A 16,545-nucleotide genomic window follows, 5' to 3' on the forward strand; every position below is an offset into this window, starting at 1 on the left:
AACGTGGTACAAATGTTGATCTGATGGATCTAATTGTCCCATGAAGCATTGAGCAATGTCAAGTTTATAAACAGCTCATTTGCATATTAAATAAAGTTTTGTAATTAGTGATTAAACTCTGAGAGTACACTGCGAAGTTGATAAAACCTGCTACATATAATGATATAGCAGATATCTGATTGTTCTGTGAAGCGTACTACTATTAATGAACCTGTTGTAAAACACGTGAGCACATTCAGTTCACATCTGGTTGTTATGCTGATCAAAACTGTTGTCTGAGGATCATTGAAATGAAAAAAAAAATTGTGAGCGATCTCTGAAAAGCTAACTTGACCATGACTTTTTATCAGTTTTATTTGTTAATTACTACATTTCCTGCCGTTACTTATGCTGAAGCTTGTAACTCGATATATGCTGCCATTTTTGTTTCAAGTACTTTTCTGAAATTGAATCGTTAAATATATCACAAGTCTCGCCCCGTCCTGTTTTGTCGCTAATACTTATATAAATCATAAATCATAAACGAAAAACAATACCGAATCACCAAACAATATTGATCGGATAGCTAACAGTGACACTTAGAGAGCCTTCAGTAATTGCATGGAAATGTGTCAATCAAAGTGCAGGCGGGCCATATTAGGGGTTACGTTCTGCATAATTGGAACAGGGGCTCATACTTTACATTTGCCAATTTTATTGATTTTACAGAATATGAAAGCTTTCCACAGTATTCCTTTAAAGAGAATTGGAATAGCTGGCTCACGGTGAACACATTACATCTCTTAGGTTTAATATAAATGTGTGTACCATAATTGCACAGATCACTGTCATTGTGTACACTCATTTAAACTGTACGGTAGTGCTTTACAGAACCGACAACGTCCGACAGCGTTACGCTGACAGTAATGTGCCATTTTTGTTGTCAACATTCGTCTTCTAGTGATTATAATGCCAAGGTGTAACAAGTAAAAGAATATATTTCTAGTGACAAAAATAGCAACTGTTCAAGGGTCATTTACATAAAAAAAACCTGTGATCACGTGACGGTAACAAACAATGTTTACCTCTTCAGTGGTGGCCTTTTGTTTTTGCAAAAGGTGATTCTTTTAAAAAAAAGAGCTTCAACGAATCGTCAAAATCGTAAGGTGAGGCAAAAGAATGGCTGTCGGTCACTTGCAATGCAATAGGCAAATCTGTGTCGTCCCACAGTCTTAGAACAACAGTCGCTTGTTGTTAGGTGCACAGCCCTTGGGTTTCCTTTGCCGTGTACTTTAACCACAATCGACTGTGCTGGAAACACGTGTCGGTGTGAATCGGTGTCGATGTGAAATATCTTGCAATTTTTTGTTGTTAACCGCACCTTCTGCAAAATAAGACTTCATGAGTGAATTGATAAAGTCATAGAAAACCTTATGGCGATAATATATAATATATATTATCGCGATAAGGTTTTCTATTATGTTGATATAGGAATTTCACACGTCAACTTAGGGGAAATCCCGACATGACGTCATTCGTGCAAAAGGGTCATGGTTCAAAAGTCAACATGTGCTGTCAACCTTAACATTCTGACCAGTCTCAGCGCTCTACTTAGACTTTCGAAAGGGTATGTTCGTTTAAAATCTCTTTTTAGCTTGACATAGAATTTTGTTCAAACTGTTGATGAAATGTTGAGTCTGACCAGACCCCCTGTCTCTATAAGCCCCAACAAGCGGTAGATAATAAAAGAAGTGTAAAAGTTTGAGTCAAAATATCTGTCCCTGAGACGCATTCTACCTTAAATCGAATATCAAATTTAAGAACACCATTACCGTAATACAAATGGTTAAGGGTACAACACTTATCGGGCACTTTGGGTTGGGGGGGGTCAGTTTCTTTGCTCACCACATTGCTCACACTAGTAGCTACAAATAACCATGTATTTAACACCCAGACGACCGGTTTGAACATGAACCTGAGAGATATACTTATATGCGTAGTTATATTTTCAGGCAACTAGGCTATTATTAGTGTTTAAACCGTTGATTAAGTTAAACATTTGGTGTTTTGAAAGAGCAATAGATACAATAGAAGGATTCTTCCATTTTCAGCTGAAGTTTAGTTTAAACACGTGACTCATCCTACATGTCTCGTCTGAGTAGGCGTGTTGATATATTCTCACTGTGTGCAACCATGTGATACATCCGGCGGTCCGTTGTGTTTACCTATTGAAGGTTTTCATTGTACCTACAGGTGTGCGGCGGTGGAACAAGGTCTTAGGTTAAAGACTATGCCACACATGGGCTCAGTCATTGAATCGAGGTACGTTCAACTCCCCCAGTCGACAATTTAAATACCCATTCATCTCCTTAAAAAACCCACTGGGTCAGGCCATATACACAAAATCGCGGGAAACTTCTGCTATTACAGTCATAAGTCTTGAACGACTTGGACATATGCGGCAACGTTTTGCTACCCAAGACGAATGGATTTAATTTTTAATTTAGTCGATAAACTGCGAACACACGCCAGGAAACACAATGTATTTTTGCCTCTGTGGATGGATTTCTTCTATTCCTGGCGAAAGGTAAAATGTGACTGGTGCAGACAGACATCAACTCCGTTTGTTGGTAAGTAAACTAAGGTATATTTTCTCTTAAGTCTTGGCAGCCCTGCTGTTGTAATTATTTGAGACAAAATATTACCTTAATTGATATGCTTCTAATACTTTATTGACAAGGTGATTCCAATCGTTTCTAATTTTAATAATTAGAGCTTCAAGACGCCTTTTAAGTTTGTGTTAACTGGCTCTTGACCTATATTGAATAGCAGTAATAAACACGTACGATATATTTATTATAGGGAACCCTATCAGATACTTAATGGTGTCGACTTACAACATTTTGCACATTGCGGTTCTTGCAGTCCCTTACCTTCTAAGGACGTCTTTGAAAGTTGATCGGAGCTAAACCAATCCACATGGCGCCATCTGAATCAAAAACCCAAAACAGATACAAAACGACTCTTTTGGAATCCAATTGTAGACTATATCACCCAAAAGCCACAGATCGTGCATCAAAATGGACACAACACTGAGCCTGATTGCTCTTTGGGAGCTGTTTCTTTACATCTCAGTGGGGAGGAGGAAGAGCGGGAAAGAATCACTCAATAAACCAATGAATGGCGTTACAATGCCTTCGAAGTTTCTTAAGTCCATTAGAGTCCCATTCTCGTGAATCTACAAAATTGTTACTTTTTGCAAAAATAAATTTTGAACAATTGGACCATTTTGATTGAAAACCAATAACTTCACCCAATAGAAAGGAAAGGTAAAATACGTATTAGTGTACTATTTTCATGCTGATAATGTATCAAGAGTATGATTTATATTGGGGGACAGGGTACAGTCAACAAGAAGGGAGGGATTGTGCATAATATGTTGACGGATTAGCTGCAGGTAATAACTGTTCGACCTAACTGTCGGGACTGCTACGGCATTTCGGTGCTGTCTATACAAACGTAAATACAATGTACCTTAATGTCAGCATTCGATCTCGGAAAGGATTCATATAGCCGCTGAAGGCTCTGATCAAGTAATCCCGATTAATGAGTGACACACGGTAAATGGAATATTGGTTGACAACAGGAAAATATCTGCATTTGTATGTAGATATAGATTGGCAGTATCTGTGATCATGGAGGTAAAATAAACAGGCCTTCCATGCTTTGATTCAGTGAGTGCAATATTTTTGTTGAACTCCACGCGCCTAACGCAGCTGTCTGTAGCCAGCTCGGCTGCGTCTATGCGGGTCACCAAAAGGTCAACCCCACCACGATTACACTCAACTACGAACGTTTCCTAGACAATAGGTTGCCTTCACAAGTTGCTCTTTACAATATTTCAGTGGTTAAGATCGTTTCTTGAGTCATTTTGGCTGAAATGAACTAAGCGCCAATCAGTGGCAACAAAGTCAAAGGAGAGAATTTGAGAAAATTGAACATTAAAACAACGACGTCATATCATCAGGGCCACTGTCGTCGAGGGCTGTCCCCCAGAAGTGAAAATGGGTGTGATCAATATGCTCTCATTGGACGACAAATTATCAAGCATTGGCGTAAACGTTTGCTTGTAGCATGGTCTTTTGTCGGGCATTTGCAGGCTGTATTTTACACTTGTCGACATCGGTGTGGTTGTTGTGGACTTTCGGTGACCCCTGTTTCGTTTTCTTCTCTTCATGATGCTGTTTCCGTCTCTGCCTTGATTGCTTAACATGTACGGGTATGTCGAAGGATTCAGGTGTTTGCTATCACTAAGGCCTCCAGTGGAACGTACCATTTATGTGTACGGGACGGCTCTCAAAAGTTTCGAAAGATTTTGAAAAGTACGGAACGTATCCACTGCTCCTGGTGCTTTAATTTTCAAATGCGCAAAAATGTCTCAAATAAAATATTTTTTTATGTGGCAAAAGCAACTACAAAGAACCTTCTCGATGACACAACTCGTCTGACTTGGATATTGCTGGCAAATATAGACTTTACATTCTGATCAAAACTACTGTCTGAGGGTCATTGAAATGAACAAAACTCATTGGCGATCTATGAAAAGCGAACTTGACCATGACTTTCTATCAGTTTTATTAGATAATAACTACAGGTCCTACTAATGCTGAAGATTGTAACACAATATATGCTGATATTTGTGTTCCGTACTAACCTGAAATTGAATCGTCAAAGATATCACAAGTCTGGCCCCGTCCTCTTGTGTCGCTAATACTTATCAAATGCCATCTTTTGGGAGCGGCCGCCCCTATAGCAAAAATGGTACGATCCATACTACAACCACGATGATCTTGGCATACACAGTTTACAGTAGTTGTCAATGACATTTTCAAGCGGATATCGTCCAAGGTCATGGGACAATATTGTGACGCTACCTCTTAGCTTAATCCCTTGTCATTCAAGACATAACGGTAGTGTCAAGACGCAAAAATGTGCGTGTGTTCCTATTTTAAAGTTTTATCACAAAATTTCAGCAACAGTAACTTGCAGATAAAGGTCAATACTATAGGAATACTTTTCAGGGGAAAAGTAAATGTTGTTATATTTGGCATACAATAACCCGACCAACGTGGAAAGCTAGCTTAAGTCTCCAAGTCACTTCAGGTGCCCCTCCCAACATACTCTTAATATTTTCAAGTCCCCGTCAATTTTCCCGCCCCTCTCCAGATATGCTTGTGAATGCAGCCTGGGAAAGTGCTTCCAGTTTTAAAAAGAGACACAATTTTACCACTAAGTACTAAGCCAAACGAAATAGATCTATGGTTAAGAATCTTTTGGTCTTGCATCCACGTGTCGCGACATTACACCTTCGCTTACAAAGAGTTTTTGTCGTTTGACAAGCAGTAAACAGGATCTACGATTTCCAATGAAATGCTTGATACTTAACATGCCAGACTTTTCTTCAATAGAAGCTCTAGATTACAGTTCATTCGACCTGTCTGAGATATTTATGTTGCCAGGGTTGCCTCTACCTCGCGTTTGAAAATCCTGTTACTGGTGTAATCCAACCCTAACTTCTACAAAAGCTTTCGGAGCTTGCCAGTGCGTGAGGTTTCTTGGTTCTTTTTTCTTTCTTTACAAGGACGCTGGATTGCAAAGTAGAATCAAGAAACAAGTATTTCTAATCGAGTTAAAAATTTCCAGTATTGGTGGTCATTTGCGTAAAGTTTAATATTCCATTTCCTTTATTAGTGAGAGCGGCAGTATTGTGACATTTACAGATTCAACTTCATATCAGTATCGGTCAACAGGATGTATGATTTGTATTGTGTTCATGTTAAACTTTCTGGAAATCTCTTTCTTACAAAGTTTTTCACGTTGTGCGTTTCAACCTCTTAGTCGGGGACGCCTGTTACTCCCCCTGTCGTCGAAATGATTCGTACAAATATCACAAGCTGTGTAATCAAACTATTCAACGGGTTTTATGTGAAACAAAGTTTAGTAGACGAGCGACTGCAATCTCAGTGTAGCATGTCTAATGCGTCTAGGGTGTATTGCGTAAATAAGAAAATGGAATTGCAACGGACGATTATATTGGCTACTGCAATTGCTGGCTGCAATGTTGTGACTTTAATATTCGCCAATCAAAACGTGCGTACTACACACGTCTGCCGTCATAAGCTCAATTCAAAATGGCCAATACACTAAGGAAAAGGCGATCGCAAGGTCAAGCTTCGCGATACGATCTCAGGTTTTTAAAGCACACCAAGGATAATAACGGGGACTGAAACTGTTTTCGAAGGCAATTGCTTCATTTTTCTCACGAAAAAACTTTCCGAGTGATTACAGTTCGAATTTTTGTAGGCCGACGTGCGTTGCACTGCCGTAGGCGTCAATGTGAATGTATATAACCAGTTGGAGGTATGATATGCACTGCTTTTCGGGCTACCCACGTAAATACGAGCTCGTCCTGACTGTTTTAAAATGCGAACGGACCTCTGAACTCGCTTCAAAAACGATGTCAGGTTAAATCCATACCCATATAGTGAAACTTTGATAAACTTGAGGTTCTTGAAAGCGTGCGAAATATGGTCAATATACATCAAGGTTCTTACTTTACTCAACAATATTTTCAAACAATTTCTAAATTCTAGTTTCTTTGTTCAAAATATAGTCAACATTACTACACTTTATCGTTTTCAATTTTGGTTATTATGTTTAATCTCCCAGGAAAATGGCATTTATTATATGAACACAAATTGTCTTGGAGCACTGCTGACAATTCTCCCGAAAATCTAGAATTTCAAGTAACTGTGAGCGACAAAAAGTGAACTTTTTAGCTGATTTTACGGGGCATCCAGCCTTTGCCCATCCTTTTCGGACCCTCCCCCGACGCACAACCATGACAGCTGCTACGTAGCTCCAAGCCGCCTACTTTTCCATTTTGGCGCCTCACTTTAAAACTTACTGAAACCCCTGTCAATGACCCTCGTCTAACTGACAAAACTACAAACAGCAAGTACTGTGCGTGCCTTATGCATGTGCAAATGTAGGCCTGTATATCAAAATGGCATATAAAATGGAAGAAATTACATTAAACCTAAAGTGATAAAACTCCTTTTACTTTGTGTACTGCCAAGTCGTGCAAAACTCTTATCTTGTGAGTTGTATCTGCTGTTATTTTGAATAGGATATCGATGACAGAATTTACAACAGCTTGAGTAATTGAGTTTCAATGCACATGTACAGGCATAATACTGTCAACTAAAACGTCTTGAGTCTTTCAAAGAGCGGTAAACAGGGTCTACGGTTTCCATCGAGGTGTTTCATGCTAAACACTCTAGGCTTTTCTTCAAAAGAAGCCCTAAATCACTGATCGTTTGACCTCACATACATATTTGTCACGGTGATACCAGGGTTGACTGTACAGCGCGCCTTCGTTTACTAGGGCAGGTTTAATCCGTTAGTGGGGTCTTTTGTGTAAAGTTTCACATTTCGTTTTCATTCTTTGTAAAGGCGGCAGCATTGTAGAGGGGAGTCAATTTACAGCTCAAATATTCAGTATTTAGTGTCGGGTATAAAGAGCTATGGTTTGTAAGCGCTTAAGTTCAAACTTTCCAGACGTTTCTTTCTACCAAAGTGCTTGTTAAACTTCCAGACACAAATCACCACCACCGTCGTCTAGCTGAACAAAATACAAACAACAAGGCTTTTGCATGCATTATGTAAATATCAGTCTGTAGCTCCAAATGGCATATTCCAATTCAAAAAGAAGCAATTAATATTCGATAAAACATTCATCAAGTGTAACTGAACATCGCAGACGACTCTTATATAAGTTGTGTCATACATTAACATTAAAGATAGAGTTTGACCAAGGCTTGAGAATAACAATGTACAAAAAACTACTGTCATGAAAAATATTTAGGATTTTTTCATGAACGTGTCTCTAAAATTCATTGTCTCTGAAAATGCATCTTGAATCATTCGTTGAACATTGAACATGTTCTAAAATTTGTAATCTTTAATACTAAAGATCCAGACTTTTCCATAATATAAGCCCTAGTAGACTACTGTTTGTTTGACCTTGCATGTCACAATGATTATGATGCCAAAGTTGATTGTAATGCTCGGTTTCAAATACTCCAGTTGGTATAATCCGACACTAATCTTTAAAAAACTGTAATTTTTGCATAACGTTTCAATTTCCTTTCCTTTCTTTATGAGGCGGCATTATTGCACAGGGGAATCAATTACAAGTTAACAGAACCTAAGGTTTTTAATAAAGTATTTCATGTTAAACTTTGCAGACTTTGCTATCTAACAAAGTGCTTCATGTTAAACGCTTAAAACTCACTTTCCATAGACGCAATTCACCACAAATGTCGTCTAGCTGAACAACACACTATACAACGGCGTTGTTGTCGTGTGCCTTGTGTAGTTGTTAGTAGATCCGAAGAGCAAGTTTAAATAAAAAAGAAGTAAAACTTAATGTCGATATAAAACTAATCATACTTCGTATGCTGAAAATTGCGTGGAACTCTCATCTTTTTGTCACTTGTCAGTTTAAATTTAGCATTGTACAGAGACAGAATTTGGCCCACGATTAAGTACTACGTCAGTCTAAATAGAGCTATCAAGAAGAATATTTTGCATTGGTAACGACGTGTCCCGACGTTATATATAGTGACTGTCACTTACCTTAAGTATCTGAGTGTTTCGCAGAAAGGAAAACAGGATCTAAGATTTCCAACTAAGTACTTCAACTAAACACTCAAGACTTATCTTGAAAAAAACGCCGTATGTTACCGATCATTTGACGTGACATAGATATTGATGATATCAAGGGTGCATACACCACGCGTTGAAAATACCCTGGTTGGTGTAATATGATACCCGTCTTAACAAAACTTGTTCCCTTTGCTAAAAATTCCACTTTATATTTCTTTTTCTTTCTTTTTGCACAGGAGAATCAATTTACAGGTCACACGTCCGGTAATTAGTGTCGGTAAACAGGTTCTAAGGTTTCTTATAAAGTGTAACATGTTCATTTAAAACTTTCTGAGCTCTTCGTTATTAGAAACCATTCACCAGCACTGTCGTCTAAAATCCCAAACAACAAGTATTTTGCTTAGGCTGCACTAAACGAAACCTTTGGATTGGGGAGATTGACAGGAGCCTTAAACATAATAAGGCTGTGCATTTGAAAGGGTTCGAGAACTTAAAGGGAGACTTGAAACAAACTGTCTCCGACTGATATGAAATAATGTGTAAGGTTGTCAATTTTAAGCTGTAACGTTTTACTAATTTTGGGTGGTTTTTGTTTCGTGTATCCACTGCAGGTTTTTGTTCTAATCCCTCAAGCGTGATTAAAAGTCCATCACAGCCATGTGTATACAGGCAGCATTGTTATTGTTAGAGGCCCAAGCCCTCTCGGGCTCGGGCCCCTATTATATTTACTTGGGTTCAACTTTCTTCTTCTTAGGGGCCCAAGCCAACCTGCTAGGCCCCTATTGTTTTCGCTAGAGTTCTGTTTCTTCTTTGTCATCTTCATCTGCCATTTCTTTGCCACTCTAGATCTCCTAAACGGCTTAACGTTAACTTCTCAAACTTGCAGAGATAATAGGTTCCGATAAGTACTCGTGCATCTGACCTTGAAATTTTGATTCGTCACTTGACCTGGCAGCCATATTGATTTTTTCAAAAACCAAAAAATGGCTTCTCCTAATGACCTAGGGGTCTGATCGACTTGAATTTTTTTGTATAGCAAGCATTACCTTAGGGTTTTTAAAATTTGTGAATAAAATCGCTTACGGTCACGTGACTTTGGCCGCCATATTGGATTTTTGGAAAATCCCAATTTCATCTTAAAATCTTCTTCTTGAGAACAAGCGCACTGATTGACCTGAATTTTACTTATATCACCTTAAGTGTGAGCACATTCAAATTTGTCTTGGCATTTTGATTGGTGGTTTGGCCACCATAATGGATTTTGCGAAAATCCCCATTTATTCTTTTTAAAATCTTCTTCAGAATCAACTCATCGATTGTCCTAAATTAGTATCACCCATAGTATTAAGACTTTTTAAGATTATTCAAGGCATTTGGATTGGTCACGTGCTTTGGGCGCCATATTGAATATTGTAAAAAACTCAATTTAATATTTAAAACTCTTTTACCCGTGAACCAACGCATTGATTGAACTGAAATTTTACTCATATCGCCTTTAATTTGAGCATTTTCAAGTTTGTTGAAGGAAATTTGATTGGTCACATGGTTTGACCGCCACATTGGATTGCGCGAAAATGCAAATTTAATATTTAAAAATCTTCTTCTCCATAACCAACGCACTGATTGAACTGAAATTTTGTTCGTATCACCCTAAGTGCAAGAACATTAAGTTGTTATAGGCAATTCGGTCGGTCACGTGGTTTGGCCAACTTATTTGATTTTGCGAAATTCCCAATATAATCTTTTAAAATCCTCTCCTCCAGAACTTGCGCACTGATGCACTGAATGTTCTGAAAGTTGACTCGTATCACCCTAAGTGTGAGCACTCTCAAGTTTGTTAAAGGCATTTTGATCGGTCGATTGCTTTGGTCACCATGTTAGATTTCGAAAAAAAATCCCAATTAAATCTTTAAAAATCTTATCCTCCTTAACCAACGCACTGCTTGAGCTTACAATGTTTCTCGTATCACCCTAAGTACAAGGACATTCAAGTTTGTTAAAGGCATTTCGGTCGGTCACGTGGTTTGGCCACCATATTTATTTTCCGAAATTCCCGATTTAATCTTCAAAACTCTCCTTCTTCAGAACAAAGCACCGATTGAATTAAAATTATACTCGTTTCAACGATGTGGAGTGCTTAGCACGTGATTAGAAGCTTGGTCAATTGTTGGCTTCGGTATAGCATGGCACCTTTAAAAGAAGTCACAAAAATAAAAATCCCGGCACTGTTAAGTTATAAAGATACTTCTTCACATTTTATTTTATAATCAAAATACGTCAATTAATTACATGAAGTGATATTTCCTTCATTGTTGTTAAACTTAATATGGATAAAGTAATAGGCACACACTGGACACGGGTAAGATTTGTATCATGAAAAAAAATACTTGAATACATGAAATTTATTGATCATAGTCATAACTTCTAGACGAATATTGCTCGCGATACCCTGTGTTCTGCCTTGCCCCTGCCAGTCTCTCACGCCTCCCCGGTATTTGCCATTGCGCATGAGGGGGTCCCTATATAAATATTATTTTGCAAACAGATTAATCCGGTTCCCAAATGATGTCGGGAGCCCACCTCCGTCAAATGGGCTTAAAGAAGGAGAGGGCCATCACTCTAGCCACAGAACCCCTTTTCCAGTGAAATGCGTATTTTTGACGAGTTAAGTGGTTGCGGGTTGTAAGCCTTCTAAGTGAAATGGAAGCTTAGAGATGGGGGTGCGCCGGAACAGATAGTTTGCATACTACTCCGGTTCTCATACTATTTGACCATATCCGTCCTGTTCACTCACAGTTGGATCACATCGACTTTGCAGAAGTTAAACTTCAGCAATTTTGGCATTACAGTTCAACAGCTTGTCACTTGTTACTTGTTGCTTGAAAGAAAGTGAGTTGTTCAATTAAGCTAATCAAACATTCACTTTCTTTTTGAGAGAAAATCACCGTTGACACCATCAGTGACGTTGCTACGGAGGTGTTTAGTTGCTACTGTCAATAGTAAACATTGCAACCGCGTATCAAGCATCACATAAATCGAGTTGCCTCCTGCTTCGAGCAATGTTGACGTCATTATCTAACTATCTAGCTTGTCTAGCAAGCGTACACGCATGAAGTACTTGAAGTGCAGCAGCCTATACGTCTATAAGTCCAGCCTATAAGTCGAAAGTACTGGAAATGTGATTTGCCTATTAATAACTTTTAAGTGATCTGGTTTTCCTTGTCGATAAAATTGAGATTCCTCTAGCTTAAAAATGTTGGGTTGTTGGTGAGGTATACCGTCAAAATGCATCCCTGGCACATTTCATCGCTTTAAAAATCAAACAAACAGCGCCACCTGCTCGTCACAGATGCGTCATGAAACTACCATACTTCACATAATTATCCTATGCAGAAATGACTCATTTGGTTTTCTTCAATTGTTGTCGTCCGTCGCGAAACTCACATGTTCATAATTTGAGGATAATTGACCATGTTTATAGAATTAGTTTGTTTCTGTACATTTTTTCGTTGTCGGCCTTTACATCTTCGTATAAAATGTCTCACAGTCTAGCTAACTGTATTTCAGCTCTCATCATCGGAAAGGTTACTATTACTCAACTTTAAAATGAGTGGGTACTATAAATGTGTTTTGGATGGCAAACACTAGCATAGCAACTGGATAATAACAAAGCATCCACTTAATATCTGGTTGCCGTGAAAAAGTGCCCTCTGCCGTGTGTTTGTCACATTTCAACTTCAGAATCCGACAAAAACTTAGTTTCAGCACGACACCCATCGGTATCTGTCAATTCTCATCATAGTCTAGACACTATGTTTACCTGTCATTGAAACTTTAGTCATTAAATGGTAAGGGAGACTTTTAGTTTTAAAGTTTGGTCGTGGAAGCAAGCTTTTGGCACGACACAGTGTATGGAAAACGCACGGAAACAAAGCGTGCTCACAGTTGGGTTGTTTGAAGTGATCTCGTGTATTGACTTCTTGTTAACTCAAAATTTTGAAAAACATCGTCTAAGCACGTAACCCTTAAGCGCCTGCCAACTTCCATTGTGTAAAAGACTGGCACTAGCTCGCTGTGTTTTCTACCGACGCGATGCCTTTGATAGGCCATTCAGAAAAGGTCACAGAAGCAGAAGGTTTGGTGACATTATTTGCTTTCGATAATCACATACGGAAGAAAAAAATAAAGCCTCTCTTTCAGCTTGTCTCCGGTTTCCAGACATCGGCGAAACAAATATTTATTTAGTTAATACTTGAGGACACTTTCTCTCTAGCCTGCCGCTATTGTGCACGCATGCCGGAAAATGCCGAGAGAGTTTGACCGGTTAAGAAGGGCTTGACTACGCAGTTTCTGCGTAGTGAAGCTTCATTACGTATTCATGGTGACCCCTGGCCAGCTGTCAATAACTTTGGGGGCTTTTGTCTTTTGGCCTGCTTTGCATATGCGTCGTTGGACACGACCTGCCAATCACCCAGGTAGTCAATTAAACTATTAATTGACTGTTTACCGACCCAATTAACACTATCCAGCAGTATCAGTCATATTTTAATCGCGTGGCCCGGGTGGGCACAACGTAGGAACGCGTGTATTTCTGTGTGTACGTTTCACTTGTGGTGTTGTTTGTACCATCGTGTGTCCTTGTTTCACCTACAGCATTACCTTCAAGGGTACAGGCTTACTATTAATGTTCAGTATCATTGCACCGAGTTCTGCCCACGGTGAAAAACACCTGTTTTGCCTACTAATTACTGCCCGTCGCTGCCCGTCCTGAATGTAGCCTATCTATAGCTACAGTAATCACATAAATCATTTATCAGTTTTGATATATACTCCTAAATTGTAAGTTTGATAAAAATCGAGACCACATTCAAGGGCTGTGCAGACTGTCCATGTAAGCACACAGTGACAAGAAGGCAGCAAACACCTACTCACCAAGCACATCGAATCGGCGAAAAGAAGCATAAAAGCTAGGCTTATCGCCAAAACAAACGCGCCAAGCGCTAACAAAAACCCATACCAAGCGGCCCTTTTCAGGGCCACCAAATACTCCAAAAAGGGAACTACCAAAAATACGATAAGATGACATAGAACACACAAACACTTAAAAGAAATAACAAAAATCGTACACATAACAAACAACTGAAACACAACATTAAATACAAATAAACAATCACAGTAACGTAACAGAAAACATGGCCGTGGAGGGTCCTACTAATTACTGCCCGTGACTGCCCGTAGCTGCCCGAGGACTGCCCGAGAACTGCCCGAGGACTGCCCGAGGAGCAAGTAGGCCAAATTTCGCCCATTTTAACACTAAGCCAATAGGTTGAACTTATAATATGCCCAGCCAACAAAAAATATCATTGATTTGGTGTTTTCTGTAGCGGTTTTAGAACCCGAAAGACGCCGGGCTTTCAACGAGAAAGACGTCTCCAACTTGATTTAGAGATCATACCATTCAGTGCAAGGGGTGGTAGGCTGTCAGGCTGTACGCGCTCGGCGAGGTTATTGTGCCACCTCTCGGACTGAATGGTATGATCTCACTATCAAGCTGGCGACGTCCTGAAGACCGACGTCTTCCGTGTTCCTAAACTGCCGGAGAAAACATCAGGTTAACGCCAAATCAATGATATTTTTGGTTGGCTGGGCATGATATAAACTGAACCTATTGGCCTAGTGTTAAAATGGGCGAAATTTGGCCCACTTTTTCCTCGGGCAGTGCTCGGGCAGTTCTCGGGCAGTCCTCAGGCAGCTACGGGCAGTCACGGGCAGTAATTAGTAGGACCGGCCGTTGGAAATAAATCAGCTATTTCCAAAGAAAAGCCGACAACAACATGAAATTCAACAACAACCTATCATCGCTTTAACTATGAAACTCCGAAAAATAGTACTAGGCAAAAGCCTTAAAATTCATTCGGACACCAACAAAACCAAACAGAATAAAACCACCTCAGGATTTCAGCAAATAAAGTCGTATAATGTGACTACGCTACATCGTGAGACAAAACAATCGCAACAACACCAATTCAAAGAAAAGTCAAATTGGACTCCACGAACAACAAAAAAACAAAAACTTGAAAGCTATCTGAAGCTTCTAAACTCGCACTTCTAGAGATACCCTTTCAAACAAGGAAACAAAACATGTCGCGTGCCAAAAGAAGCGCGATAAACCAGCTTGCAAACATTGGACAAATTTTGGGAAATAACCCTTCGACAAGGGTCGGTTTTTCGTTATTGTCAACACAAACGATTACGTACTCGAATGCGAAAGGCAATTACGTAACACTCAGTATTATACACAACAAGCCAGAACAAACAGTAAACAAAGTAAATGAACTATAATTAAAATGTACGAGAACAAGCACATCAACCAGGATACTTGTAAGTATCTTGATTCAATAAACATAAAATCCGTACCCCGCAGTGGTACTTATTGCCTAAAAATTCACAAACCTCCGCAAAAATCTAAAAGACACACCAGTCAAAACAAAATTTACCGAAGTAAAGAAATATAGAACAAACAAACCGAACCACCAAACGGACTCACAACGTGACCAAAATTAATATACTTGCCTCGCTAATCGGAAAGCAAGACCACTAAAATGCATTAAAATAAATTTTCACAAACACAAACTAAGGAAAGAATCTACACTGCGACTGATGAGAAACCACACTCGGGTTTCGAAACGCAAGCGTGAAAGGGCGACTCTATCAACTTTTGTAACAACCACAGTCCCTCTATCCACTAGAGGGACTGTGTAACAACATAGGTCCGGCTGCGTCTCGCCATAAGCTTTCCCCACACAAACAAAACATTACCGTACACACTAATCCAAACTTCTCTACAAATATCCAAAGCGAAACAAACATTTCATTAACACAAACAATCGGATAAGACTGTAGGAACACATTTTCGAAACGAATCAAACACAAACTCGACACAAAAACATTTAGGATAGTTAGGTGGGGAGCCTGTTTCACATTTTTTACATCTCGCTATACTGTCTATGATTCTAAAAATAAAGTCATCTGCCACTTTTTCTGTATACGCGGTTTGGCAAAACTCATCTCTTCAATCGAAAGTCGGGCGATTTCATGGTTCTTTGGTACGTCGAGCTTAAGGAATGTAGTTACATTCGCGATGTTTTATTCGAAAATTATTTATTCCTTCAAGGGCAAATGCACATAATTTATGCTGTTGGAAATACTGGCCGCTCATAAACAAGACAATAAACTCAATATATGTGCATTTTTACTTATATTGTCAAAGTACCACCGACACCCACAAAAAACCAAATGGTTCAGTCCAGGTATTTGCAACTCTGCCATCCGACTGGTCAACAGGAAATCAACCATAGGTGTCTTTTGGCACGCGTATACGCCAGTCACCTAGGCGACGGTAATCTGCACCACTTATCACCATCGGGAAGGTACTCCTCCCCATATACCACTGGTGATCCCACCCTCAAGGCACTGCGTCATTCGACAAGCATTGTTATTGTAATTTCCTGCATAAAATTAACAGCGAGGTCAACCGGTCAAACTCTCTCGGCATTTTCTCTCATGGTAGTGCTCATCAATGTGTGGTGATAGGAACTAGGCTTTACATAGCAAATAATGCGAAGGTAAACTTTCCCTGGTTAATTCATTGCTCTGCAGTCAGGCAGCGGTCACTGCGCGCTTCATTGCAAAATACCCGCAAAGTCACATATAGAAAAGGCGGCATTCTAATTTGCCTTATTTTTGAAAGCGCACTTCATGTATTTTTTTATCTTGCTTAGGCTTTGTTCGTTTTTCACTGTCCTCCAATTAAGTCTGTTTTTTTTTTCATAGGCG

Source organism: Ptychodera flava (assembly GCF_041260155.1).
Source record: "Ptychodera flava strain L36383 chromosome 23 unlocalized genomic scaffold, AS_Pfla_20210202 Scaffold_23__1_contigs__length_28996876_pilon, whole genome shotgun sequence".
In the NCBI taxonomy this organism is placed as follows: Eukaryota; Metazoa; Hemichordata; class Enteropneusta; family Ptychoderidae; genus Ptychodera; species Ptychodera flava.